General features: G+C 39.9%; 1 long non-coding RNA gene and 1 pseudogene across 1 annotated transcript; one reads left to right on the top strand and one right to left on the bottom strand.

The window, feature by feature from the left end:
• LOC119871868 overlaps nucleotides 1-5,969 on the top strand; it is an 82,748-nt pseudogene extending 76,779 nt beyond the window's left edge.
• LOC119876298 lies at nucleotides 4,264-11,575 on the bottom strand. The gene is made up of 3 exons (XR_005359621.1): nucleotides 11,387-11,575; nucleotides 4,404-5,427; nucleotides 4,264-4,313 (listed from the first exon to the last, which is right to left on the bottom strand). It is a non-coding gene; the product is annotated as an uncharacterized LOC119876298 (long non-coding RNA).
• Between the last annotated feature and the right edge of the window lie 15,490 nt (nucleotides 11,576-27,065).

Below are 27,065 nucleotides of genomic sequence, written 5' to 3'. Positions count from 1 at the left end.
GACCACTCTCTTACACCAGACACAAAGATAAACTCAAAATGGATGAAAGACTTAAGAACAAACATTATATGGTCTCATTCATTTGGGGAATATAAAAAATAGTGAAAGGGAATAAAGGGGAAAGGAGAAAAAAATAAGTGGGAAATATCAGAAAAGGAGACAGAACATGAAAGACTCCTAACTCTGGGAAACGAACTAGGGGTGGTGGAAGGGGAGGTGGGCGAGGGGTGGGGGTGAGTAGGTGATGGGCACTGAGGTGGGCACTTGACAGGATGAGCACTGGGTGTTATTCTATTCTATATGTTGACAAATTGAACACCAATAAAAATTAAATTTATTTTAAAGATGGATGAAAGATTTAAATGTGAGACAAGAATGCATCAAAATCCTAGAGGAGAACACAGGCAACAACCTTTATGAACTTGGCCATAGCAACTTCTTGTAAGATACATCTATGAAGGCAAGGGAAACAAAAGCAAAACTGAACTATTGGGACTTCATCGAAATAAAAAGCTTCTGCACAGCTAAAGAAACAGCCAACAAAACTAAAAGACAACCTACAGAATGGGATAAGATATTTGCAAATGACATATCAGATAAAGGGCTAGTATCCAAGATGTATAAAGAACTTATCAAACTCAACACACAAGAAACAAACAATCCAATCATGAAATGGGCAAAAGACATGAACAGAAATTTCACAGAGGAAGACATAGACATGGCCAAGAAACACTTGAGAAAATGCTCTGCATCACTTGCCATCAGGGAAATACAAATCAAAACCACAGTGAGATACCATCTCTCACCAGTGAGAGTGGTGAAAATTAACAAGACGGGAAATATGAAATGTTGGAGAGGATGTGGAGAAAGGGGAACCCTTTTGCACTGTTGGTGGGAATGTGAACTGGTACAGCCACTCTGGAATATAGTGTGGAGGTTCTTCAAGAAGTTAAAAATAGAGCTACCCTACAACCCAGCAATTGCATTACTGGGTATTTACCACATAGACACTGATGTAGTGAAATGCTGGGACACCTGCACCCCAGTGTTCATAGCAGCAATGTCCACAATAGCCAAATTGTGGAAGGAGCCACGATGTCCTTCACCAGGAATGGATAAAGATGTGGTCTACATATAAAATGGAATATTACTCAACCATCAGAAAAGAATACCCACCATTTGCTTCAATGTTGATGGAACTGGGATTATTATGCTGAGTGAAATAAGTCAATTGGAGAAGGATAATAATCATATAAGTTCACTCATACGTGTAATATAAGATATAGAGAAAGGGACCAAAAGGGAAAGGAGCATAACTGAGTGGGAAAAATTAGAGAGGAAGACAAACCATGAGAGACTCCTAACTCTGGGAAACAAACAAAGGGCTGAGGAAAGAAAGGTGAGTAGGGGGATGGGGTAACTGGGTGATGTTCATTGAGGAGGGCACTTGATGGGATGGATGAGCACTGGGTGTTATACTATATGTTGGCAAACTGAATTTAAAAAAAGAAATGTAATCAAAATAATAAATAATAATAAAGACTGCTGATAAGCTCAGTATTAGAGCTGACCCTTGAACTACATGAATCTGAACTGCAAAGGTCTACTTACACACAGATTTTTCTTTTTCATATAGTATTATTTTCTCTCCCTCATGATTTTAACTTCTTCTCTCTAGCTTACCCTACTGTAAGAATATAATATATAATACATGTAGCATACAAAATCAGTGTTAATTGACTGTTTACCAGAAGCCTTAAGCAATAACATAAACAATAAACTGTCAGTTAACATTTTGGGGAGTCAAAAGTTACAACATATTTTGAAATACACAGGGAGTATCCCTTAACCCCCCACACTGTTCAAGGTTCAAATGTATACTCCAAAAGTGATTTGGTGTGGCTAGCCAATATATACAGAGTCATCTCATAATACCATCAAAAGCAACGAAAAATGGCACAACAGTGTGGTTATCAATACACTTATAAACAGATATGAATTCTTCATTCATCTTGTTAGCTACAGACATATTTAAAACTTGCTCTGTATTAAAAAATGTGTAATATGCCAAGTCAGTGACCCATCTGTCCTCTTCATTTTGATAGACCACACTCGGTGATGGAGCCATTTCTAAAAAATTCCAAAAATATCCAATGACACATGAAACAAAATTATATAATAGTCTTAAATAATTTTACTTAGTTGACTTATCTTAGATATCAGCAGAACTAAAATCTGCCCAAAACTAATTAGAAAAAAGAAAATCCATTCCCACAAAAGAAAAGTTCCCTCATGGTGGGGAAGCCAGCCATAACCCAGTAAAAAATCCATTATAGAGAACCAGGGAAAAATGGAAAAGAAAACTAAGATTTAGAGTAGTACATTTCCACTAGATCTGTGAATAAAGATACAATTTCTAATCCATAAAACATTTACTGTTTTAATACAAAAGATTAGGCATGTTCCACTTGAAAATATATTCTATCCAAAATGTATACACATTTTATACATTTTCTTACTTTTATTTTTTTAAAAAAACCTACTTACGTTCTTCACTTTTATCAGTGGACTTGTAACATTCATATGTTTTTGCCTTTTAATAGTTGGTGACCAAAGACTATCAGAGGAATTAATTCCATTGCCACCAACAGGCTTCAAAGATGCTTTGTCCACATATTTTTGAATGGATCACTTTAGGAGTTTCAGTGTCTAAACGTTTATCCATAGGCAAAACTGTTTCTGAATTAGATGCCAAATGCTTATCTTGATGAAGAGACTCAGCATCCACTTCAAAAGGCCCAGTAAGTCAAAATGACCTTTATTGGCATTTGTGTCATGAACATAAACAGGGTTAAGTTTTGCATTAGCAGCCTGGATAGTCTTCACAGGAATTTCTTCTCTTCAGATTTCCTTTAAAAATGAGTAACAGAGGAGCCATAAGTTTTGCCTTTCATAACTTATTCCAAAACTTTATGGGAAATAATTATGTAGTAGATATAAATGATTATATGAACCATCAGACTATAAAGTACTCACTGTACTCTTTTAAACTATATATGAACCAATTTTAAGCAATATACCAAAACCAAAATTTATACTGTGCTCATTACAGACATTTATCAACAGATTCAGATACCAAAAGGGGTCCAACATGAGGTAAATGATTTGTACTCTGAAAACTACAGAACACTTATGAAAGAAATTGAAGAGGACACAATGAAACGGAATGGCATTCCATGCTCCTGGGCTGGAAGAACAAACATTGTTAAAATGTCTACATTACTCAATGCAATCCCTATCAAAATATCCCCAGCATTTTTCACAGAGCTAGAACAATCAATCCTAAAATTTATATGGAATCACAAAAGACCCAAATAGCCAAAGCACTCCTGAAAAAGAAAAGCAAATCTGGAAGCATCACAGTAGCAAACTTCAAGCTCTATTACAAAGCTGGAGTCATCAAGTATAATACTGGCACAAAAACAGACACATAGATCAATACTTAACAGAAAACCCAGAAATTGACCCACAACCATCTGCTCGACTCATCTTTGACAAAGCAGGAAAGAAGATCCAATGGAAAAAAGATGGTCTCTTCAACAAATGATACTGGGAAAAATGGGGCAGCCACATGCAAAAGAATGGAACCAGACCACTTTTTTTACACCATTCCTAAAAATACATTCAAGATGGATGAAACACCTAAATGTGAGACAGGAATCCATCAAAATCCTAGAAGAGAACACAGGCAGCAACATATCTGACCCCAGCTGTAGCAACTACTCACTAGACACATCATCAGAAGCAAGAGAACAGCAAAAATGAACTATTGGACTTCATCCAGGTAAGCAGCTTCTGCACAGGGAAGGAAACAACAGAACTCAAAGCAACCTACAGAATAGGCTTCGGTTGTCCACAAATGAAGGCAGCCTCTTGATCATTCAACCAATTACTGAGTACCAACTATGTGCCAGGCACTCAGGATACAATAAATGAAACAAAGAGAAACACTTTCCCTCCTGGAGCTATTGTTCTAGAGGCAGCCAGCAAGGGGTGAAGTAGGGCAAAGGTGAAGTCCTGATGACACATGAAGCCCTGGACTGGGACTACTCACATCCTGGTTACTTGAAGCAGTTAACTTGGATTTCTGCTTTTAAAGTATAAGACTTCTAATATTACTACAGTTTAACACTTGCACATGTGAAATAGAAACTTGCACTCTCTCAATAACACTCCAGAAATTGATAACATATGAAAGATTACCTTGTTCTCATTATTTATCCAGGATTGTAAACAAACATCAATAGGTGAGTCTGCTTGAGAAAACAAAAATCATTGAGACCAAACTATTTTATCAACTAAATACCCAAGAATCCCTAAAAATAGCAAATAAATGAACTAACCATATTTTTCCATTAAGTAGAATACAGCATTTCTAAATAATGGTATAGGAACTTATCACTGGTCAGTTAAAAAAAAAAAACTGTCAGGGTCGGGAAGTATGAGAAATTACACACATGCCCAAAAACCCTTGACTATTAATCTAATCAAGGCTTTAAAACCTACTTTATTTATTTTTTAAAGATTTTATTTTTTTTAAATTTATTCATGAGAGACACAGAGAGAGAAGTAGAGACACAGGCAGAGGGAGAGGCAGGCTCCATGCAGGAAGCCTGATGCAGGACTCGATCCCGTATATGTCTCTGATGTCTAAAGATGTTGAACATCATTTCGTATTTATTGGTCATTTTACAACTTCTTTAGACAAATGTTTATTGAAATTCTTTGCCCATTTTACAGTATTGATTTTTTGTTTTATTGAATTGTAACACATGTATTCTGGATGCCAGTCCCTTATCATAAATGTGGTTTGCAAATATTCTCTTCCATCTTTGTGTTGCCTCTTCACTGTCTTTATAAGTCTTTCAAGGCACAAATGCTTTCAATTTCAAGAAGTCCAATTTACCATTTTTTTCCTTTATTGCTTCTAAGTGTGGGGAGTTAATACCATTCTCACTATTTTCATACATATTTGACACTTTTCATCAAGAGAAATACAAACATCCATTAAGATTTTTTAACATAAACATACAAAAGTACTTTCACTCTTCAATTCTATAACATGGGCTTAAGTATTGAACCACATAGTTTGGAATGACATGCTATCTTCACTACAGAAAAATACAATATATAGTTTAAAATACCTAGCTTTAATTTCTCTGACAAAGAGAACATAGAGTACTTAGAAGCAATCAGAAAGCACAAGTGTAAGTTATTTATTTTTTATAATTTCCCCTCATTTTTGTAGCACGCTGAACCGCATCGTCGTCGTGTCCCAGGACATGGGCATCGGCAGGAACGGGGACCTGCCCTGGGCCCCACTCAGGAATGAATTCAAGTATTTCCAAAGAATGACCACGAACTCCTCTGTGGAAGGTAAACAGAATTTGGCGATTATGGGTTGGAAGACATGGTTCTCTATTCCTGAGAAGAATCGACTTTTAAAGGACAGAATTAATATAGTTCTCAGCAGAGACCTCAAGGAACCTCCACAAGGAGCTCATTTTCTTGCCAAAATCTGGATGATGCTTTAAAACTTACTGAGCAACCAGAATTAGCAAATAAAGTGGACATGGATTGGATAGTGGGAGGCAGTTCTGTTTATAAGGAAGCCATGAACAAACCAGGCCATCTTAGACTATTTGTGACAAGGATTATGCATGAATTTGAAAGTGACACATTTTTCCCAGAAATTGATTTGGAGAAATATAAACTTCCGCCAGAATACCCAGGTGTTCTTTCTGATGTCCAGGAGGAGAAAGGCATTAAGTACAAATTTGAAGTATATGAGAAGAAAGATTAATGTGAAGATATTTTTTGATTTATTTCAAGTTAGTCCCCCCCGCCCGCCAAACAATTCTATCTGTATTTTAATATTAGAAAAAAAAAACTTTTGTTGAATCTAAGTCAATGGATAATTCTAAGCAGTGTGAATTTATTAATCTTAACTAGACCATATCAGACATCATTTGTGAAACATTTCTTGCTATAACTGTGTGTTGCCCATCAAGGACCAGCACCTGCCAAGGGTAACATATCTACCAAGAGCCAAAGAGAGACAATCCCTGATAGCATGAGTTGAAACCAGGACTTAAAAAGATAGGACTAGACAGATTTGTTCAAAACTCAGAAATGGGTTAAAAACAGAAAAGCTAGGGCTCAAATATTAAAAGAAAATTAGATCAAAATAGGAACTTTGATTTCTCTATATCACACTTCTGAAAAAGTTCTGATTTCCTGAGTAGGAAATCAGTAAGTTGAGAACTCTAATAATTCCATAGGGACAGTAAAGAGGCAGGTAGGACACTACCTTTTTAAAGGTTAAAAAGAAATGTCTGAGACCTCTAAAAACTATTTTAGATCTTCAGTGAGATTCCATGGGATGTTATGATGTAAGAAGAATAGGCAGTTCCTTATAAAAAAGAGTAATAACAGCACATGGCTAAATTAAGAAGGTGGGCAGCCCGAGTGGCACAGCGGTTTAGCGCCGCCTGCAGCCCAGGGTGTGATCCTGGAGATCGGGATCAAGTCCCACATCGGGCTCCCTGCATGGAGCCTGCTTCTCCCTCTGCCTGTGTCTCTGCCTCTCTCTCTCCTGCTCTGTATCTCTCATGATTAAATAAAATAAAATATTAAAAAAAAGAAATTAAGAAGGTAATGAATTGAAAATAGATAATGCTAGAAACCAAAATTATGAAGATGGAAACTAAATTAAACTTCGCTGAATTAAAAAATGAAAATTAAAACACATTTTACCCATCATGTTAGCAAAGATGTGGATTGTTAGGTATCCAAAGAAATAGCATTTTTTTTTTGCCTTGTAAATTAACATAACCTTTTTAGAGTTTAAGTTAGCAATATCAATTAAAATTCACAATATTCTGGGTTTGGACCCAGGGCTTCCACTTCTAGAAATTAATCCTAAATAAAGAGATGGACCCAGGGCACCTTGGTGGCTCAGTGGCTGAACACCTGCCTTCGGCCCAGGGCATGATCCTGGAGTCCTGGGATCGAGTCCCTACATGGAGCCTGGTTCTCCCTCTGCCTATGTCTCTGCCTCTCTCTCTGTGTCTCTCATGAATAAATAAATAAAATCTTTAAAAAATAAATAAGTAAATAAATAAATAAATAAATAAAAGCTGGTGGGGAGGCAAGATGGTGACATGAAATAAACAAGTCATGACATTTAGGTTTATATTATATTTAAAGCACCCCCATTCCAAGAAGAGCATGTGCACCTGACCCCTGAACAAGATGGGGGTTAGGGACACTGACCTCCTGCATAATTAGAAATCCATGTCTAACTTCTGACTCCCCCAAAACTTAACTACTGAATTCAACTGCTGTTACCTGGAAGCCTTACATGTAACATATACGGTCAAGTAACGCACACTTTGTGTATGTATTATATACCATATTCTTACAATAAACTAAAGGAAAGAAAATGTATTAAGAAAATCATAAGGAAGAGAAAATGCATTTACAGTACTATATATTTATTGAAACAGATCGGCATATAAGTGGACCCATGCAGTTCAAGGGTCAACTGTAGTTCTGACCATTAGAACATTATGATGAACAGAGCCAGTTAAATTAACCACTTCCCCCTAAATCCAATTCCTCAAAACTGTACATAGCTATCACTTACTTTTATTAGCCCATCGAAGTTCTTCAAATTAAGTCATATGTTAAGTAAAATAAGCTTCAAGTAAAAGTGGCAAGAGTAACTTCTAGGAGTGCATGAAAATGACAGGACATCTAACAAAGCGAAGCAATCTGGATGCGAGCCACCAGTCCTAGCTCAAGCTTACCTCAGATTCTAGAATCTGAAAAGCAGATGGGGTATGTAGAAGAAATGAAAGCTGTGGCCCAAAACAAGAACAAAAGGGCCTGGAAGCAGAAAACCAATTTGCCAGGAAGAACTGCAGAAATGTTTCCTGACTACAGTAGGAAGGCAAGGCAGGAGGGAGTCCAGAGGGAGGGGTTGAGTGAAAGTCTGTCAGATGCCCATGCCGGGCAGTACTCCACTCCTGCTCCCCAACCCTTACAAACAAAACAGCAGAGTCAACATGATGCTGCACACCTAGGAAGGCTCTTCTCCAGAAAAGGCATATGAAATGGCCATGCAGAGTGGAGCTATGGTGGTGACACCAGCGTTAAACACCTGGCATGAATGTAAGGCTCCTCAGCCTGCTTGCCCTTTTGAATGAAGCCATCCAGAAGAACCGCCCAGCTCACATGAGGACCTAACAGAAATGAGACCTGGATACCCACGAGCCCACACAAGCAACCTAAAAGACAGCCATAAATCAAATGCAGGAGAAGGAGCAGCTTGAGAGATAAAAATAAAGATGAACAAAGTAAACAACACTCGAGACAAGGATAATTTCTAGAACTTCGAAAAATATCTCAATTAGAATTCTCAGAAAACATTGAAGTAGCTATTACATCCACAAAAAGGAGCCATTATAAAAGAAATGAAAGACCAGAAAAAAAGAGCTCTGAAAATTATGACTGCCAAATGATTTAATAGAAGAGTAGGAAAAAACTTGGAAACTTTATCTAGAACATTGTCTGTTTGCACTGAAACAAAAGAAAAACAAACAAACAAAAAAAGGAAAAATACTGGAAATAGACCAACCCAGGCAATCCAAAACAGTAGTCTCAGAAAGAAAAATAGAAAATTACCAAAGTAATAATCATCACCTAGAATGAAAGCACACAAATCTCTGGATTGATGCCAATTAGAATTTAGTTCGGGGGAGGGGGGACACTCACCACAGACTCAGGAAAGATTCTAAGAGTTTCCAGGGAGAAAAAAGTTCAGTTACAAATGGTCAGGTACCAAAATGACATCAGGGTTCTCACACTATGTAATAATGCCTTCAAAATTTTGTGAAAGTTATTTTCATCTTTAAATCCTATCTTCAGATAAAATATTCATTAATTCCAAAGTTAGAATAAGGATATTTTTAAAACATAAATTCTACCCTCTCCCCGAAGGAGCCACAGAAGCCATCCTTCACATATGGACTAAGAACATGCCTCTGCAGGCTGTGCACCCACCATCACAGCAGCCACAGGAAGTCTTGGCTCTCAGGCTAACAATCTCCATCTTCAGACTACTCAGTGGAGGCAAGGAACAGCCCCAAAGCACTCACCTCTACCCAATGAAATTCTAGAGCGAGACCAGTACAGCGCATCTAGGACACCACCTTAGTGGGTCTCCTATCTTCCATTAACAGTGAGAGACAAGACCGAGTCCCAGACCTCCTGGCCCACGTCAAAGAGTCAAGAGGTTACTTCCAATATTCTCTTCCCCGCACCCCCGCCCCCATGTCTCCTGTCTCATTGCCAACATCAGTTGTTCACTGGGACCAACTTCACGATGCCCTTCACCAAGCCCAGGACTCCTTACTGCTGACATTTGAAGATCCACCAGCACAGCCCCCCTACCCAGCCCAACAAACTCTGGATCAGCACCATTTTGCTCTTTGTGAGGCCCCCAGTGAACATACCATTCACCTCAGCACTCCAGGGAAAACTGGGATGTCCTATGAGGACGCTGCCCCCCTTAAACACTGTCAAATGGGGACTGTCTGTCTCTCCCACAGCCTTGGAATCACTTGACGTGGAGATGGAATGTGTGTCTCCATCAGCATGTCCCCTCAGTGCAACTTCCAGATCACCTTTACTAAAGCCTCCTAGCTTGGAGTCACCTATGACCCCTCATGTCATCTGCCTTCATACCTCAACTCTGTGATCCTTTGATGCAACCCAAGCCCCCAATCCACTCCTACCACCACATCTCACACTCTCTTGCCCTTCTGCTATCCTTGCCTCTTCCTCAACCTAAATCCCACAGCCAATCACACACCCTCAACTTCCTCATCCCTCACTGCTCACATCAAACCACAAGCCTACTTAAAGCCAACTCTTCCCTGGTACCTTGCCAGCACCCCTACAGCTGAATGGGTCTGGAGAAAACATCACAATCACACTAGATCCACGACACAACCCGAAGACCCCTGATGCTGTCTGACATGCCACTATTTCCCTCTCCGTTCACTCTCCCACACCCCAAGACTGTCTACACCCCCCTACTCCTCCTCTACCCTGAGTGGATGTCACGGCTCCTACTGCACTGAGAGACCCTGAGCCCTAAAAGACAAGTTCCCCAGCTTTTTACCACCACATGTACCCACACATTCTGCCTTCCTACCTGCTAACAAAGAGGAATTATCCACGGTCCTCCCTCTCCAGTCATTTCCTTCCACAGCACATTGGGTCCCGGCTTCTCCTATTTTTGTAAAGGCATTGCTCCGCCAATTCCCTTCTTTTACAGAATCAGATTTTCCTTTTCCAGATCATTCCTATGACCACGTAAATATGCAGTAACTTCTCCCACCACCAAAGCCCCACTACATTCCGCAGCAAACTCACCATCTCGAATACTCACCCCTCATTCACTCCTGAACCCGCTCTCCTAGGCTACTGTGCCTCCTCCTTCTTTCACCAAAACCACTTGTCAGGGTTCCCAACGACCTAGCCTGTGCTAATTCCAATGGTCACTTCTAGACCTCATTTCATTGGACACATTGGATCCCTCTCTCTTCTTTTACAGAAGTTCTTTCTGTGGCTTCTGAGACTCTGTTTTCTTCCTGGCCGCAGCCGCAGCGAATCCTTAGTCTCCACTCCCATCCCTGCTCTCCCAAGCAAACATGGAAGTGCCCCCAACATGAGGCCCTGGTGCTCCTCTCCACCTATCCCACCCCTTTGATAATCCAGCCTCCTAAATCGTCTTCCTGCTTCCAGACTTGCCTCCCGTCAGTCTATTCACTCCACCGTAACCAGAGTGAACCTTTGAAGACATAACTCTCTAACGGTTTCCACCTCCCAAAGTCCTTGCTCACCCCGCGGCGGCCTCCTTCCTGCTGTTTGAACACAGGTATGCGCCTACCTTAGCGCAGCCTGCACCTAAAATCCTCTTCCTACTAACGTCTATGTGGTTAGCCGCCTCCTTCAAGTGCTTCCTTTTTAAGATTGTATTCATTTGAGAGAGAGGGAGAGAGGAAGCGAGGGAGCCTACAAGCGAAGCAGGTGGAACAGCAGGGATAGGCGCCCCCGCCCACGGTGCGCCTCTCGCTGCGCTCGCCCCCTGCGCCCGGCCCAGGGCCCAGCGCCTCCCGCCCACGCCCGCGCCTCCTGCACCCCCCCCCGGGCGCGCGCCACCCCGCCGCGCTGGCCTCAGCCTCCCACCCTCTACCTCCCGCCCGGCGCCCCGGGCCATCCCACGAGGAGGGGTGCGTGGCTGGGGAGACCCTACCCTCCGCGCCGAAGAGCGGGGCTCTGCAGAGCTGGCCCCTGCCGCAGCGCCTCCGGGGGCGGCGTTGCGCTGCGGCCGCACCAGACCCCGAGCGAACTCTCCGGCGGCTTCGGCCTGGGGGTGGCTGCGGCGGCGGGCGCCGGACCCCAGCCCATTCCTCGTCCGGGGGCTGGTGCCTTCGGGCCGGGAGCGGCCGAGCCCCAGCGGGGAGCGGGTGAGGAGCCCGGGAGGGGCCGGGGAGGGCCTGGGCTTGAGGAGCCGCGCCTCGGGCTCAGCGCCGAAGAGGGGGCGGCGGATGGCGGGCGCGGACCTGGCTCCAAGTCGCGCCCCGGGGCAGCCCGGGTGGCTCAGCGGGTCAGCGCCGCCTGCAGCCCAGGGCCTGCTCCTGGAGACCCGGGATCGAGTCCCGCGTCGGGCTCCCTGCATGGAGCCTGCTTCTCCCTCTGCCTGTGTCTCTGCCTCTCTCTCTCTCTCTCTCTCTCTCTCATGAATAAATAAATAAAATCTTAAAAAACAATCGCGCCCCGCTCCAGGCGTCCTTCCTGGGTGTTGCCCGGGATGGGGTGGATGTGTGGCTGAGCCCTGTTGCTGGGAGCTTTGGTCTCATTGATTTGCAGTTCTTTCCGGTAACGGTCCTGTCGTTAGAAGGACACAGATTAAACCGGCCGGGGTCCAGAGCGGCTCCGGAGGGCACGACTGGAGTGCAGGGGGGGGGAGGAGGGACTGTCTTTTTCTCTTCGGAGAGCCACTTACTGACGCTGTGTGACCAGCATTAACCCAGCCCTGGGCTGCCCACCCTGAAACCTTGGCATCCCCGAGCCTCTCCGCTTAAGGAAAGGGAGGGTGGGCTTTTCTCCACGCAAATGGGTGGAAATGGACCTGTCTACCCCTCCCAGACCCGGATCGTCGTCAGTAACCGCGGTCACCTCCTGAAATAACTCAAATGTTCTGTAATCTTTTATTTTGATTTTTCAATCTTTGCCGTTCTTGTGTCTCATTTCATCTGCTCTAATATGACCTCAAAAAGTTTCGACGTTTACGCTACATTTTGAAGAGATTCAACTGTTTAGTGACTCTACGTTGGGCATGGATTTTGAATTTAAACTTAACTTTGCAAATCCTTGGTGTCACTCGTTGTCTCATCTATTTAGAGTGGATTGTCAGTCACATTAAGCACTGACTCAGGAAAATGCGACAATAAATATAGATGCTAGGTCTTTCTGGTTTTAAAACCCTCATTACTCTCAAAACGTTGGGCACAAAGCAGACCCCAACAAATTATAACTGTTTACGTACAAACAATGGTGTGTTCTACAGCTGCCATGGGTGATAACCAATTAATGTCCACAAAACTTCCTGCTTATACACCTGGTTGCCTGAAGTTTAGCCTGGGAAATCCTTTTTTTAAAAAAAAATATTTTATTTATTTGAGAATAAGGGAGAGAGCCAGCAAAAATACATGCAAAGCAGGGGGAGCAGCAGGGGAAGAGGGAGAAGCAGGCCCCCGGTGGAGCAGGGAGCCGTGCAGGATTCATCCCAGGACACTGGGATCATGACCAAAGCCAAAGGCAGAGGCTTAACCAACTAAGCCACCCAGGTGCCCTATGCCTCCTTCAAGTCTTTGCTCATATTTTACACTCCTTGATGAGGCCCACGCTGACGACTCCCTCAGCTCATCCAATTATCCTCCTTATGTTCTATTTTGTCCTAGCACTTTTCCCTTCAAATATACTATAATACTGGTACATTTTAAAAAAACTGGTACATTTTTAATGTCTTTTTGTTTAATGTCTGTTTGGCATTTCCCAATACTTAGAGAAGTACCCGGCACACAGACACTCGGTGCAAAATACACATGGGAAAAAAATACACATGGAATGAGTGAGTATTCAAAGAGTTAACATCTTTAGTGTATAGAAAGCACTTATATCCGCATATTAGCAAGAAGCAAATTCGCAACAAAAATATAAGTAGTGAATAATTCTGTAAATACTCCATTAATTCAAGCACAGGAAGCTTTAAGAATGCTGTAATACCACTATCAAGAGGTAACTACCATATACCTTTTGGTTTATAGCCTTCCAGATTTTCTTCTAGGCATGTATGCATGTGTACAAATTTTTTTACTTCTAAACTCAAAGATTAAAAATACCACCAAATGTTAGAGACGGCTCAGAGAAGTAGGTGTTCTCATGTACATCTTCTAGTGGGACTGTAAAGTGGTACAAATATTCTAAAGAGCAACGGGGTGATATGTCACAGTCTTTAAATATTAGCTCAGCAATTTAATCCTAGGAATTTATCTGACTAGAGTAATCTGCTAGGTGTCCAAATGTATAAATAAAATTCAGTAAATTTATAATAGCAAAATTCCAATAATCTAAAGTGCCTAATGTAGTTCAGCCATTAACATGACATATACCTACATTATTATAATTGAAAAATGAACATAATATACTAATTTTTAAAAGCTAGAAATAGTATATACAATTCAATCCCATATTTGCAAAAAATTAATATATACATGTATAGGTGTTTAGAAAGCAGTCTGAAGTGGTGCCTGGGTGGTTCAGTCGGTTAAGGTCTAACTTTGCCTCAGGTCATGATCCCAGGGACCTGAGATCGAGCCCTACGTCAGGCTTGGCACTGAGCAGAGAGTCTGCTTCTTGTCCCTCTGCCCCTCCCCTGCTTCTGTTCGTGTTCTCTCTCTCTCAAATAAAATCTAAAAAAGAAAAGAAAAAAGAGAGCAATCTGGAAAACTATAAATAGATCATCAATGACTATTCTCTTATCTTTTTAAAGATCTCATATCTAAGTACTCTCTACACCCAACCTGGGGCTCAAAACCCTGAGATTGAGAGTTGCATGCTCTATGGACTAAGCCAGCCAGGTGCCCGAAAACTCTTCTCTAGTTAGTAAGATTACAGGCTTATGTTCTTCCTTATAATTCTAGGTATATTCTACTTTTTTAAAAGAGGCTTTTTATCTTGATGATAGTTGACTTTTGCCTTTGTTTCCCTTGCCTTTCGAGATATATCTAGGAAAAAGTTGCAGTGGCCAAGATCATAGAATTGCTGCCTGCATTTTCTAGTGTTTTGGTGGATTCCATCTCTCATCGATTTTGAGTCTATTTTTGTGTACCATGGAAGAAAGTGGCCAGTGTCATTCTTCTGCATGTGGCCTCCCAATTTTGCCAACACCATTTGTTGAAGAGACCATCTTTTTTTCCATTAGATATTTTTTGCTGCTTTGCCGAAGATGAATTGACCATAGAGTTGAGGGTCCATTTCTGGGTTCTCTGTTCTGTTCCATTAATCCTTGTGTCTGTTGTGCCAGTGCCATACTGTCTCGATGATCACAGCTTTGTAATACAGCTTGAAGTCTGGAATTGTGATACCCCCAGCATTGGTTTTCTTTTGCAATGTTACTTTGACTATTTGGGGTCTTTTCTATTGCCATACTAATTTTAGGATTGTTTGTTCCAGCTTTGTGAAAAAAGTTGATGGTAATTGTAGGGATTGCATTGAATCTATAGATTGCTCTAAGTAGCATAGACATTTTAACAATCTTTGTTCTCCATTCCATGAGCACAGAATGTTTCTGCCATTTCTTTGTGTCTTCCTCAATGTCTTTCATGAGTGTTCTGTAGTTTCCTGTGTACAGGTGCTTTGCTTCTTTGGTTAGGTTTATTCCTAGGTATCTTATGGTTTTGGGTGCAATTGTAAATGGGATCAACTCTTTAATTTCTCTTTCTTCTGTCTCATTGTTAGTGTATAGAAATGCAACTGATTTCTGTGCATTGATTTGCTATCCTGCCACTGTGCTGAATTCCTGTATGAATTCGAGTAATTTGGGGGTGGAGTCTTTTGGGTTTTCATGCAAAAGAATATTTTGTCATCTGCAAAGAGTGAGAGTTTGACTTCTTTGCCAATTCAGGTGCCTTTTATTTCTTTTTGTTGTCTGATTGCTGAGGCTAGGATGACCAGTACTGTGTTGAACAACAGTGGTGAGAGTGGACATCTCTGTCATGTTCCTGATCTTAGGGGAAAGGCTGCATTGAGAATGATACTCGCTGTGGGCTTTTTGAATATGGCCTTTATGATGTGGAGGTATGTTCCCTCAATCGCTACGCTGTGGAGTTTTAATCAGGAAAGGATGTTGTACTCTGTCACATGCTTTTTCTGCATTTGTGAGAGGATGACATGGTTCTTGTCCTTTCTTTTATTAAGGTGACGTATCACATTGATTTGTGGATGTTGGACCATTGCTGCGGCCCAGGGATAAATCCCACTTGGCTGTGGTGATTAATCCTCTCACTGTACTGTTGGATCCTATTGGCTAGTATCTTGATGAGAATTTTTGCATCCATGTTCATCAGGGATAGTGGTCTGTAATTCTCCTTTTTAGGGGGTCTTTGTCTGGTTTTGGGATCAAGGTAATGCTGGCCTCATAGAAAGAGTTCGGAACTTTTCCTTCCATTTCTGTTTTTTGAAACAGATTCAGAAGAATTGGTATTATTTCTTTTTTAGATGTTTGGTAGAATTCCCCATGGGAAGCCATCTGGCCCTGGACTCTAGTCTGTTGGTTGATTTTTGATGACTGCTTCAATTTCTTTGCTGGTTATGGGTCTGTTCAGGTGTTCTCTTTCTTTCTGTTTCAGTTTTGGTAGCTTAGGTTTCTAGAAATGCATCCATAACCTCCAGATTGCCTACTTTGCTTGCATATAGTTGCTCATAGTGTGTTCTGAGAATTGTTTGTATATCTTTTTTTTAAAGATTTATTTATTTATTTATTTATTTATTTATTTATTTATTTATTTATGAGAGAGAGAGAAGAGAGAGAGAGAGAGGCAGAGACACAGGAGGAGGGAGAAGCAGGCTCCATGCCGGGAGCCTGACGTGGGACTCGATCCCGGGGCTCCAGGATCGCGCCCTGGGCCAAAGGCAGAGGCTAAACTGCTGAGCCACCCAGGGATCCCCTGTTTGTATATCTTTGTTGTATGTGACTTTTCCTCTCCTTCGTAATTTTACTTATTTGGGTCTTTTTTCTTTGTGATAAGTCTGGCCAGGGAGTTATCAATCTTATCTTATCAATCAATCTTATTAATTTTTTTCAAGCTCCCAGTCTTGCGATCTCTTTTGCCATTCTTTTGCTTTCTGTTTCATTGATTTCTGCTCTAATCTTTATTACTTTCTACTGCTGGGTTTAGGCTTTATTTGCTGTTCTTTCTCCACCTCCCTTAAGTGTAAGATTAGGTTGTGTATTTGAGACCTTTCTTGTTTCTTGAGAAAGGCTTGTATTGCTGTATACTTCCTTCTTAGGGCTGTCTTTGCTGCATCCCAAAGGTATTGAACGGTTGTGTTGTCATTTTCATTTGCTTCCATGAATTCTTTAAATTCTTTAATTTCCTGGTTGACACATTTGCTCTTTAGCTTCCAGGTATTTCAGTTCTTTCCAAATCTCCTCTTCTGATTGAGTTGTTTCAAACATTGTGGTCTGAAAATATGCAGGGATTGATCCCAATCTTTTGGCACTGATTGAGACCTGATTTTGACCCAGTATGTGATCTATTCTGGAGAATGTTCTATGTGCACTTACAAAGAATGTGTATTCTGTTACTTTATGATAGAATGCTCTGACTATATCTGTGAAGTCCATCTGGTCCAGTGTGTCATTCAAAGCCCTTGTTTATCTTCTTAGGTGATCTGTCCATTAAAGTCAGTGGGGTGTTAAAGTCCCCTACTCTTGTATTATTATCAATGTGTTTAATTTTGTTATTAATTGGTTTATGTAATTGACTGCTCCCATGTTAGGGGCATAAATATTTACAATTGTTGGATCTTCTTGTTGGATCTTCTTGTTAGATCTTCTTGTTTAATCAGATATTTTGTTGATTGTTCTTTTGCTGTTCAGAAGCTTTTTATTTTGATGTAGTCCCAATAGTTTATTTTTGCTTTTGTTTCCCTTGCCTCAGGAGACATTCCTACAAAAATGTTACAGCCGATATCAGAGAAATTACTGCCTTTGTTCTCTTCTAGGATTTTTATGATTTCAGGTCTCCCATTTAGGTCTTTAATCTATTTTGAGTTTATTTTTGTGTTTGGTGTAAGAAAGTGGTTCAGTTTCATTCTTTTGCATGTTGCTATCCAGTTTTCACAACACCATTTGGTGAAGAGATCTTTTCCATTGCATATTCTTAGCTCGTATGTTGAAGATTATTTGACCATATAATTGTGGGTTTGTTTCTGAGCTTTCTATTCTGTTCTCTTGGTCTGTGTGTTTATTTTTGTGCCAGTATCATATAATTTTGATTACTACAGCTTTGTTGAATCCTTGAATCCTGTATATATATCCTGTATATCTTGAATCCTGGTTGTGATACCTCTGGTTTTGTTATTCTTTTTCAAGATTGCTTTGGCCATTGGGGGGCTTTTGTGGTTCCTTACAAATTTTAGGATTGTTTGTCCTTACCTCTGTGACAAACACTGTTGGTATATTGATTTTAGTAGGGACTGCATTAAATCTACATGTTGCTTTTGCTCATATGCACATGTTAAGAATGTTCTTCCAGTCAATGAGCATGAATATTTTTCCATTTGCTTGTTTTGTCTTCAGTTTCCTTCATCATGTCTTACAGTTGTCAGAGTACAAGTCATTTACCTCCTTGGCTGAGTTATTCCCTGGTATTTTATTATTTTTGGTGCAATTATAAATGCGTTTTTTAATTTTTCTTTCTGCTACTTCATTATTAGTGTATAGATATGCAGTGGATTTCTGTATATCGATTTTGTATTCTGTAGCCTTACCGAATTTATTGATCAATTCTAATACTTTGTGTGTTTCTTTTTTTTTTTTTTTTTTTTGTAGAGTCGGATAGTCTACATAAGGTATCATGTCATCTTCAAATAGTAAAAGTTTTACTTCTTCCTTACCAATTTGGGTTCCTTTTTTTTCTTTTGTTTTCTGATTGCAGTGACTAGGACGTTTAGTACTATGTTGAATAGAAGTGGTGAGAGTAGACGTTTTGTCTTGTTCCTGACCTTGGGGGAGAGCTTTTATTAGTTTTCCCCCATTGAGTGTGATGCTTGCTATGGGCTTTTCATATACGCCCTTTGTTATGTTAACATAGGTTCTCTCTAAACCTACTTTGTGGAGGGTTTTTACCGTTAATGGATGCTGTACTTTGTCAAGTGCTTTTTCTGTATCCATTGAAGTGTTTATATGGTTTTTATCCTTTTACTTGTTAACGTGATGTTTCATGTTGTTTGACTTGTGAATTTCAACCCATTCTTGCATCCCAGGAATAAACCCCACTTGATTCTGATGAGTAATTTTTAAAAACTGTATTGTTGGATTGAGTCTGCTCATATTTTGTGGAGGATGTTTGCATCTCTGTTCATCAGACATATTGGCCTGTAGTTCTTTTTTTGTAGTGTTTTTATCTGATTTTGGTGTCAGGGTTATGTTTGAATGAATTTGGATGCTTTCTTTCCTATTTTAGTTTTTTAAATAGTTTGAGAAGAACAGATACTAACTTTTCTTTAAGTGTTTGGTAGAATGCGCCTGTGAATCTGTCAGGTCCTAGATTTCATTGGGTGTTTTTTGATTACAGATTCAATTTCTTTTTCTTTTTTTTTAAGATTTTATTTATTTTTCATGAGAGACACAGAGAGAGACAGAGAGAAGCAGAGAGGAGGCAGAGACACAGGCAGAGGGAGAAGCAGGCTCCATGCAGGGAGCCTGACGTGGGACTCAGTCCCGGGTCTCCAGGATCACGCCCTGGGCTGAAGGTGGCGCTAAACCCCTGAGCCACCCAGGCTGCCCCAGATTCAGTTTCTTTGCTGGTAATCAGCTCTTTTCAGTTTTCCTGTTCTTTTCTGATTCACTTTTGGGAGGTTTTATGTTTCTAAGTATTTGTACATTTCTTCTGGGTTGTCCCAGTTGGTTGGCATGTAATTTTTCATGATAGTCTCTTATAATCCTTTGTATTTCTTTGGTGTCACTTTTTTTCTCTCTGTTTTATTCCTGATTTTGAGTCCCCCACCCCCCTCTCTTTTAAATGAGTACTGCTAGGGATGCCTGGGTGGCTAATGGGTTGAGCCTCTGCCTTTGGTTCAGGGATCAAGTCCCACATCAAGCTCCCTGCATGGAGCCTGGCTTCTCCTCCCTCTATGTTTTTGCCTATGTGTGTGTATGTGTCTTTCATGAATAAATACATAAAATCATAAAAGTAAATAAATAAATTAGTACTGCTAAAGATTTATCAATTTTGCTGATCTTTTCAAAGAACCAGCTTCTGGTTTCATTTATCTGCTCTGTTGTTTTTTTAGTTTCTATTTCATTTATTCCTACTCTAGTATTCCCTTCCTTGTACTGGTCTTGGGTTTTGTTTGTTCTTCTTTATCTAGATCCTTAATTTGTAAGGTTAGGTTATTTATTTGAGATTTTTCTCACTTCTTGAGGTAGGTCTGTGTTGTTATCAAGTTCTTCCTTAGAACAGCTTTTGCTTCATCCCAAAGATTTTGGAGTGTTGTATTTTCATTTTCAATTGTTCATGTATTTTTTAATATGCTCTTCGATTACTTGGTTGATTCATTTATTGCTTAGTATCATGTCAGTTAACTTCCGTGTATTTGTGTTCTTTGCAAATAGTTTCTTGTGTTTGAGTTCTAGTTTCACAGCATTGTGGTCAGAAAAAATGTATTGTGTGGCATCAGTCTTTTTTTTCCCTTAAATTCAATTTGCCAACATATGGTATAACACCGAGTGCTCATCCCATCAAGTGCCCTCCTTAGTGCCCATCACTCAGCTGTCCCATTCCCCCACCTACCTCCTCTTCCGCAACCCTTTGTTTGTTTCTCAGAATTAGGAGTCTCTCATGGTTTGTCTCCCTCTCTAATTTTTCCCACTCAGTTCCCTCCTTTCCCTTATAATCCCTTTCAATATTTCTTATATTTCAGGTATGAGTGACTTCAGTCTTTTTGAATTTGTTAAGACATGTTTTGTGGTCTAATATGTAACGTATTCTGGAGAATATTTCTTGTGCGCTTGCAAAGTATTCCGTTGTTTGAAGCTGAAATGTTCTAAATATATCTGTAGGTCCATCTGGTCCAGTGTGTCATTCAAAGTAACTGCTGATTTTCTGTTTGGATGATCTGCCCATTGCTGTAAGTGGGGTGTTCAAATCCCTCATTATTATTGTGTTAGTGTTGATTACATTTTGCATATTTATCAGGTGCTTAATATACTTGGGTCCTCCTATTGTGGGTGCATATATTTTTATAATTGGTATATCTTCTTGTTGGATTATCCCCTTTATGTTTGTATAGTGTCCTTCTTTGTGTCTGGTTACAGTCTTTGTTTTATTGTCTATTTTGTCCGATATAAGTATTGCTGCCCTGGCTTTCTTTTCACTTCCAAAGAAGCATTGATAAATTCATTTTCAATCTGTTTCTTTACAACATTAGACATTCAGACCATGTTTCTTTAAGTCTGAAATAAGTCTTTGATTGGGCAGCATATAGATGGCTCTTGCTTTTTCATCCACTCTATCCACATGTGTCTTTTGATCAGAGTGTTTAGTCCATTTACGTTCAAAGTCATTATTGAGAAGTATGTATTTCCATTTTGTTACTTGTTTTATGCCTGTTTATGTACTTTTTCTCTGTTACTTTCTTCTTTTGCTCTCTCATGGTTTGCTGACATTCTTTAGTGATGTACTTGGATTCCTTTTTTCTTTATTATTTCCATATCTATTACTGATTTTTGATTTGTGATTATCATTAGGTTTGTATGACATCTTCTGGATATAGCAGTCCATTAATTGGATGGTCCCTTACGTTTCAACACATTCTTTCCTTCTCTCCCTTCTCTGTTTTAGGTATATCTGTGTTTTAGGTAAGTATCATGTTTAACATCCTTTTATTTTGTGGATATCTTGACTATTCTTATAGATACACTTATTTATGCTGCTTTGTGCTTCCTACTTTTCTTACTCCTACTTATGATCTTTCCTCTTGAAGAATTGCCTTTTAATGATTCTTTATAGTTTAATGGTCTTGAAGTCCTTTAATTTTTGTTTGTCTGGAAAAATTTATCTCTTTCTATTCTGAATGATAGTCTTGCTGGATAGAGTATTATTGCCTGCATGTTTTTTTCCCTTTCAGCACATTGAATATATTTTCATGCCAGTTAATTTGGCCTGCAAAATTCTGCTGAAAAATCTGCTAATACCTTTATGGGGTTTCTCATGTATGTAACTGTTTTCTTTTTTCTTGATGCCTTTATTTTTTTAATTTTTAATTTATCTTATTTTTTATCTATTTAAGGCATGGAGCCCAACAGGAGGCTTAAACTCCTGACCCTGAAATTGAGACCTAAGCTGAGATATGAGATCAGGAGTCACATGCTTACATGACTGAGTGACTCAGACACCCCAACACTCTTGCTGCTTTTAGAATTCTCTCTTTATCACTTTTTTTTTTTTTTTTTTGCCATTTTAATTGCTGTGTGTCCTGGTGTGGACCTCCTTGGGTTGATTTTGGTGGGGGCTGTCTGTGCCTTCTGGATCTGGATTTCTGTTTCCTTCCCCAGATTTGGGATGTTTTCAGCTATCATGTCTTCAGATAAATTTTCTGCCCCCTTTTCTCTCTTTTTCACTTTTGGGATTACTATAATGTGAATGTTAATGCATTTGATGGTATCGCTGAGTTCTCTAAGTCTATTTTCACTATTTCTTTAAGATTTTATTTATTTATTTGGGAGAGAGAGAGAGAGTGCGCATGAGCGGATGTGGGGGGGGGTAACAGATGGAGGGGGGAAGCAGGGGCTGGATCCTGGGACTCTGGGATCATGAGATGAGCTGAAGACAGACGTTTAACCAAATGAGCCACCCAGCCATCCCTATTTTCCCATTTGTATTATTATTTTTTCATTCTTATGTTCATCTTGATTGTTTTCTATTACTCTGTCTTCCAGGTTGCTAATCCATTCCTCTGCTTTATCTCATCTGTTTATTCCATCCATTCATTCTATGTATTTTCAATTTTAGTCCTTAAATTGTTTATCTTTGGTTCTTTTATGTTTTCTATATCCTTGTTAAGTGTTTTGCTGGTGTCCTCTGCTCTTTTCTCTAGTCTAGTGCATATGTTTATAACCATTACTTTAAATTGTCCATAAGAATATGACTTAGGTCTATTCTTTGAGTTTGTTCTATTCTTTCATTTGGGTCATATTCCTCTGTCTCCTAATTTTGTCTGACTCTGTCTGTTTCTAAGTGGTTCTACAATCAGCGACATGTCCTGCTTTTAAAGTAGTGGCCTTATTAAGAAGAGGTTTTGAACTGCCTTCAGTGCAGTTTCCCTGTTTTCCAGACCCTGGTGCTTAAGTGGTATCTCTTGTGTGTGTTGTGTGTGGCTGAGCTGCTTTTGCCTCCACTGCAGCCATCTGAAGTTTCTCTTTTTCTGTTGTGGACAGGATGTGTTCCCTGTAATGTGGCAGTCTGGGGATGCTTTGGGCTTAAGTTGATTCACACCACATGTTTGCCAGAGTGATGGTAGGCACTTTCCCCATGTTGTCCCCTTAGCTTTCACTGATGGGTGGGATCTGCAGTCAAATCAGCTCTCTGTCCTCAGCCTACTGCTGGAACCACAGTGTTGATATGTGTGTGGTGATCTTTCTTCCTCTGTGGAGCAGAGGTCACTTTGGAGTAGTGGTGGACCTTGTCAGGACAGTTTGCATAGTGCTAAGCTTGTGGCACTACTTTGGATTGGCTCTGGCCAGGAGCATATCAGAAAGAGTGTGTCTGCAGAAGAACGTGTGGCAGTGTGCACTGTTAGCAGGTTACATACTGAGTGTCTTTGCCCCACTGGTTCCCAGAAGTGTTTGTGTATTTAGGATGGGGAGTAGGAAAGGGAAGTAGTGCCTGCCAGCTCCTTTGTTCCTGATGCCTCCCAGAGATTCCTGCTTCTCTAGCACATGCCCCCAAATTAGTCAACAAATCTCCCTCCCACATACCTTAGGTGGTTTTCAAATTGTTGCTTCTATATTGTATCTCTGCAGGGTTGTTTGTTGTGTTGTCTCTTTAAAGGCAAGGACTCCTTTTCCTCTTGCCCTTTCAGCTCTGCCAGAGCCAAGCCCACTGATTTTTTTTAATGGAGTTTGATTTGCCAACATATAGCATAAAACCCAGTGCTCATTCCGTCAACTGCTCCCCTCAGTGCCTGTCACCCAGTCACCCCATCCCCCAGCCCACCTCCCTTTCCACTACCCCTTGTTCATTTCCCAGAGTTAGGTGTCTCTCATGTTTTGTCACCCTCTCTGATATTTCCCACTCATTTTCTCTCATTTCCCCTTTATTCCCTTTCACTAATTTTTATATTCCCCAATGAATGAGACCATATAATGTTTGCCCTTCTCTGACTTTTTTCACTCAGCATAATACCCCCCAGTTCCATCCACGTTGAAGCAAATGGTGGGTATGTATACAATGGAATATTACTCAGCCATTAGAAATTACAAAGCCCACTGATTTTGAAAGCTACAGGTGTTATGGCCCAGTGATTGTAAGAACTTGTGAAATTTGGCCCCTCTGGTTTTCAAAGCCAAATGTCATGGGGGGGGGGGTTGTCTTCCTTGTGCCTGGGATGCCTGGTATGAGGGTCTGTTTCTCTCCCCCCTTGTCATCCTTGGAGTCCCTCCCTTTTGCATACCTATAGGTTCATTTAGTGATCCATGTCAGGTATGTCCCAATTTTATGGTTTTTCAGAAAATGTCAAAGTAGCTGGATGAAATATCAAAATACCTGCAAATTCCTCTTAAATGATACAGGAAAAAAGTATTCATGGAGGAACAAAGAAAACATAAAAATGGTCTGATGTTAACAACTGGTTAGTCTGGATGAGGGGCATACACATGTTCACTGTGATATTCAATTTTTCTGCAGAGGAAGGAAAAGTAAGTAAAAATAATATTTCGATTATTAGGAATACTGTAGTGTGTATTGCTTGCATTCCTTATTACAAATGGCTGTGTTTTATTCAGACATTTGAGAATTAAAAATTAATTCTCTGTGTGGTCGAAGTTTGTCACATTTACTGTTGCCTGTTACTGTTACTTTTTCTTATATGCAAATTGCTGTATTTGCCATATGATTGCTAAGTACTAGGTTTTCATAAAAACTGAGTGGCAAGAAGCAGTTATTATATTACTGAGACTTTGGCATTCCTCTATTACTTGTTTTCTTGTTCAGGTAATTTCATAGATACTGGAGATAGTAGAAGGCACATAAGTGGTGTATTATCATTTTCTTCTAGTACTCTGGGAATTGACCAAGAGAAGGAAGAGAGTTTGTAGGGTATTGTCCCACATCATGGCAGAATAAGTTTATATGTATTTTCTTCAAATTTTCTATGAAAACGATAAAAAGTCTTTTGTATCGTATCAGTTTTTTTCAAAGCAACAATTGCTGATTTCTGGAAAATGTATAAATAGTATTAGCTATTAGCTATAGGGAAACATTGTTCTAAGTGTGTGTATGTATCTTTGAGATCACTAAGATTATATTAAATATACAATGATATACAGTTTCTTAAATTTAAATGTTTATGGACTTGCATTTATGTCATTCATTTGAAAAGTTCTTCAGCTTGGCATCAGAACATTAAGTAAAAAGGCCAACTGTTGGGAAGCCCAGGTGGCTCAGCAGTTGAGCATCTACCTTTGGCTCAGGGCATGATCGTGGGGTCCTGGAATTGAGTCCCACATCAAGCTCCCTGCATGGAGCCTGCTTCTCCCTCTGCCTGTGTCTTGGTACAGTGGCTTTTACTGTATACAATACATATAAATATTCTCTATGCCTCAGTGTTTCAAGTTAATAATCCTTAAAATGCTTTATAATTTGGCCCCATATTAATCTGTTTTTCTCTTGTATGTTGCTTCTACAAGTCCCTGTTCCTATTTTGTTTTCTTTTTTCCCCAATCCAGATTTTGATCATCTTTCCAATTTTTCATGAAGTCCTTGATTACTTTTCAGGAACTTTGGACTACATTTGTTTTTCTGAATTCTTATTATGCAGATTGTGTCCTACAGCATAGTACTTTATTATATATAGGAATATATTACTTATCCTGAAGTTGCCTAGGCATCACTTTCAAAAATTTCTTACTAATCCAAAGAACCAGTTATGTGCAAATACAGTACAAAGCCTCTTGCCTCAGGTAACTGGAACAAGTGTTTTGAGTCAATGGATTATTTTTTTTCTTCTAGGACAGTGCTATGGGTGCTTGGTCATATGTATAGTCATCTGACAGTATGGAGTCATAATTCTAATATACCTAGTTAATAGTCCAGCCCTCAGCTGATTAGAGGTAGACAATGAGAATGATTTGTTAATCTTGATTTTGTCAAAACTGTGATATTTGGTAAATTTTATAAATCTGTCTATCCATGGTCATTTAACTTTAGGCTAAGGACCTTGTTCTGTTATAATTATTTTTCTAGTTAGCAATTATTTCTCATTAAAAACAATATTTTAGTTGAATACTCACAAATTGCTTAGCATCTTGGTCAGGCCATTTTAACAAAAAGAATCATTGGTACCTTCTTGGTGAAAGGTATGGAACTCGGTATTGTCGGTCATACAAAGATAATCTTCCTTCATGAAACATAGTAGGGAAATAAAGGAAATACTTGGATGAGTATAAAGTAAGGCGGAATTCTGGTTGGTGAATCTCCTTATACCTACTGAGGGAAGTCCCCAAATTCTGACTGAGTTACATTCTAAAAGTTTCTTGAAGTTTTGAAGTCTAAGTAAAAACAGTTTCTGGTGATTCATTTCTGGTCCACCTTCTAAAAGAGGATTTAATCATAAGATAGCCAGATTCTGGAGGAGCATTCAGGCCCCACAAACACAAATCCCTGAAGCCTTCAGCTGTGCTTGAAGGAGGGCATCGAGCATGGAGGGATGGTGAGAGCTGGCCTCTGTCTGCTGAGGCTCCAGACAGTGTGCAATGAGCACTTCCATTAAAGCTTTGCTGCTTGGATGGGGGGAAATTCCTACCTGTGGGTCAGCCGTACAGTATGTTCCATTATTTCATTAGTGGTCTAATTTTTCCCATTTCATAAGATCATGCAGTTTGTGTTACCATGAGGTGACAACATTCTGTCCTCTTTTTGGCAAGACTATCCTTAATGATATCTAAGGAACTCAGAAATTATAATCCCCTACTTCTGAGTTCCAGGAATTTAACTACTAATAGCCTACTATTTTTTAAAGATTTATTTATTTATTCATAGACACACACACACACACACACACACATTCACACACACCCGGGGGGGAGGGGGGAGAGACACAGGCAGAGGGAGAAGCAGGCTCCATGAAGGGAGCCTGATGTGGGACTGGATCCCGGGTCTCCCGGATCAAGCCCCGGGCTGCCCCTTAATAGCCTACACTATTGACTGGAAGCCTAACTGATAAAATGAGGAGGGATAAAAAAAATTATATGTTATATATGTCATATACTGTATTTTTACAATAAATAAAGCTTAAAATGTTAAGAGAATCATAAGAGAAATACACTTACAACTCTGTATTGTATCAAAACAAAGATCCACATGTAAGTGGAAAATATACCTCCCTAGGTTTTGTTTATCTAGGAAAATCTTAATTCCCCCCCC

The sequence above is a fragment of the Canis lupus genome, chromosome 5 (genome assembly GCF_011100685.1).
Source record: "Canis lupus familiaris isolate Mischka breed German Shepherd chromosome 5, alternate assembly UU_Cfam_GSD_1.0, whole genome shotgun sequence".
Taxonomy (NCBI): domain Eukaryota; kingdom Metazoa; phylum Chordata; class Mammalia; order Carnivora; family Canidae; genus Canis; species Canis lupus.
The sequence above is the reverse complement of the archived record's forward strand: the minus strand, read 5'-3'. Positions and strand labels throughout refer to the sequence as shown.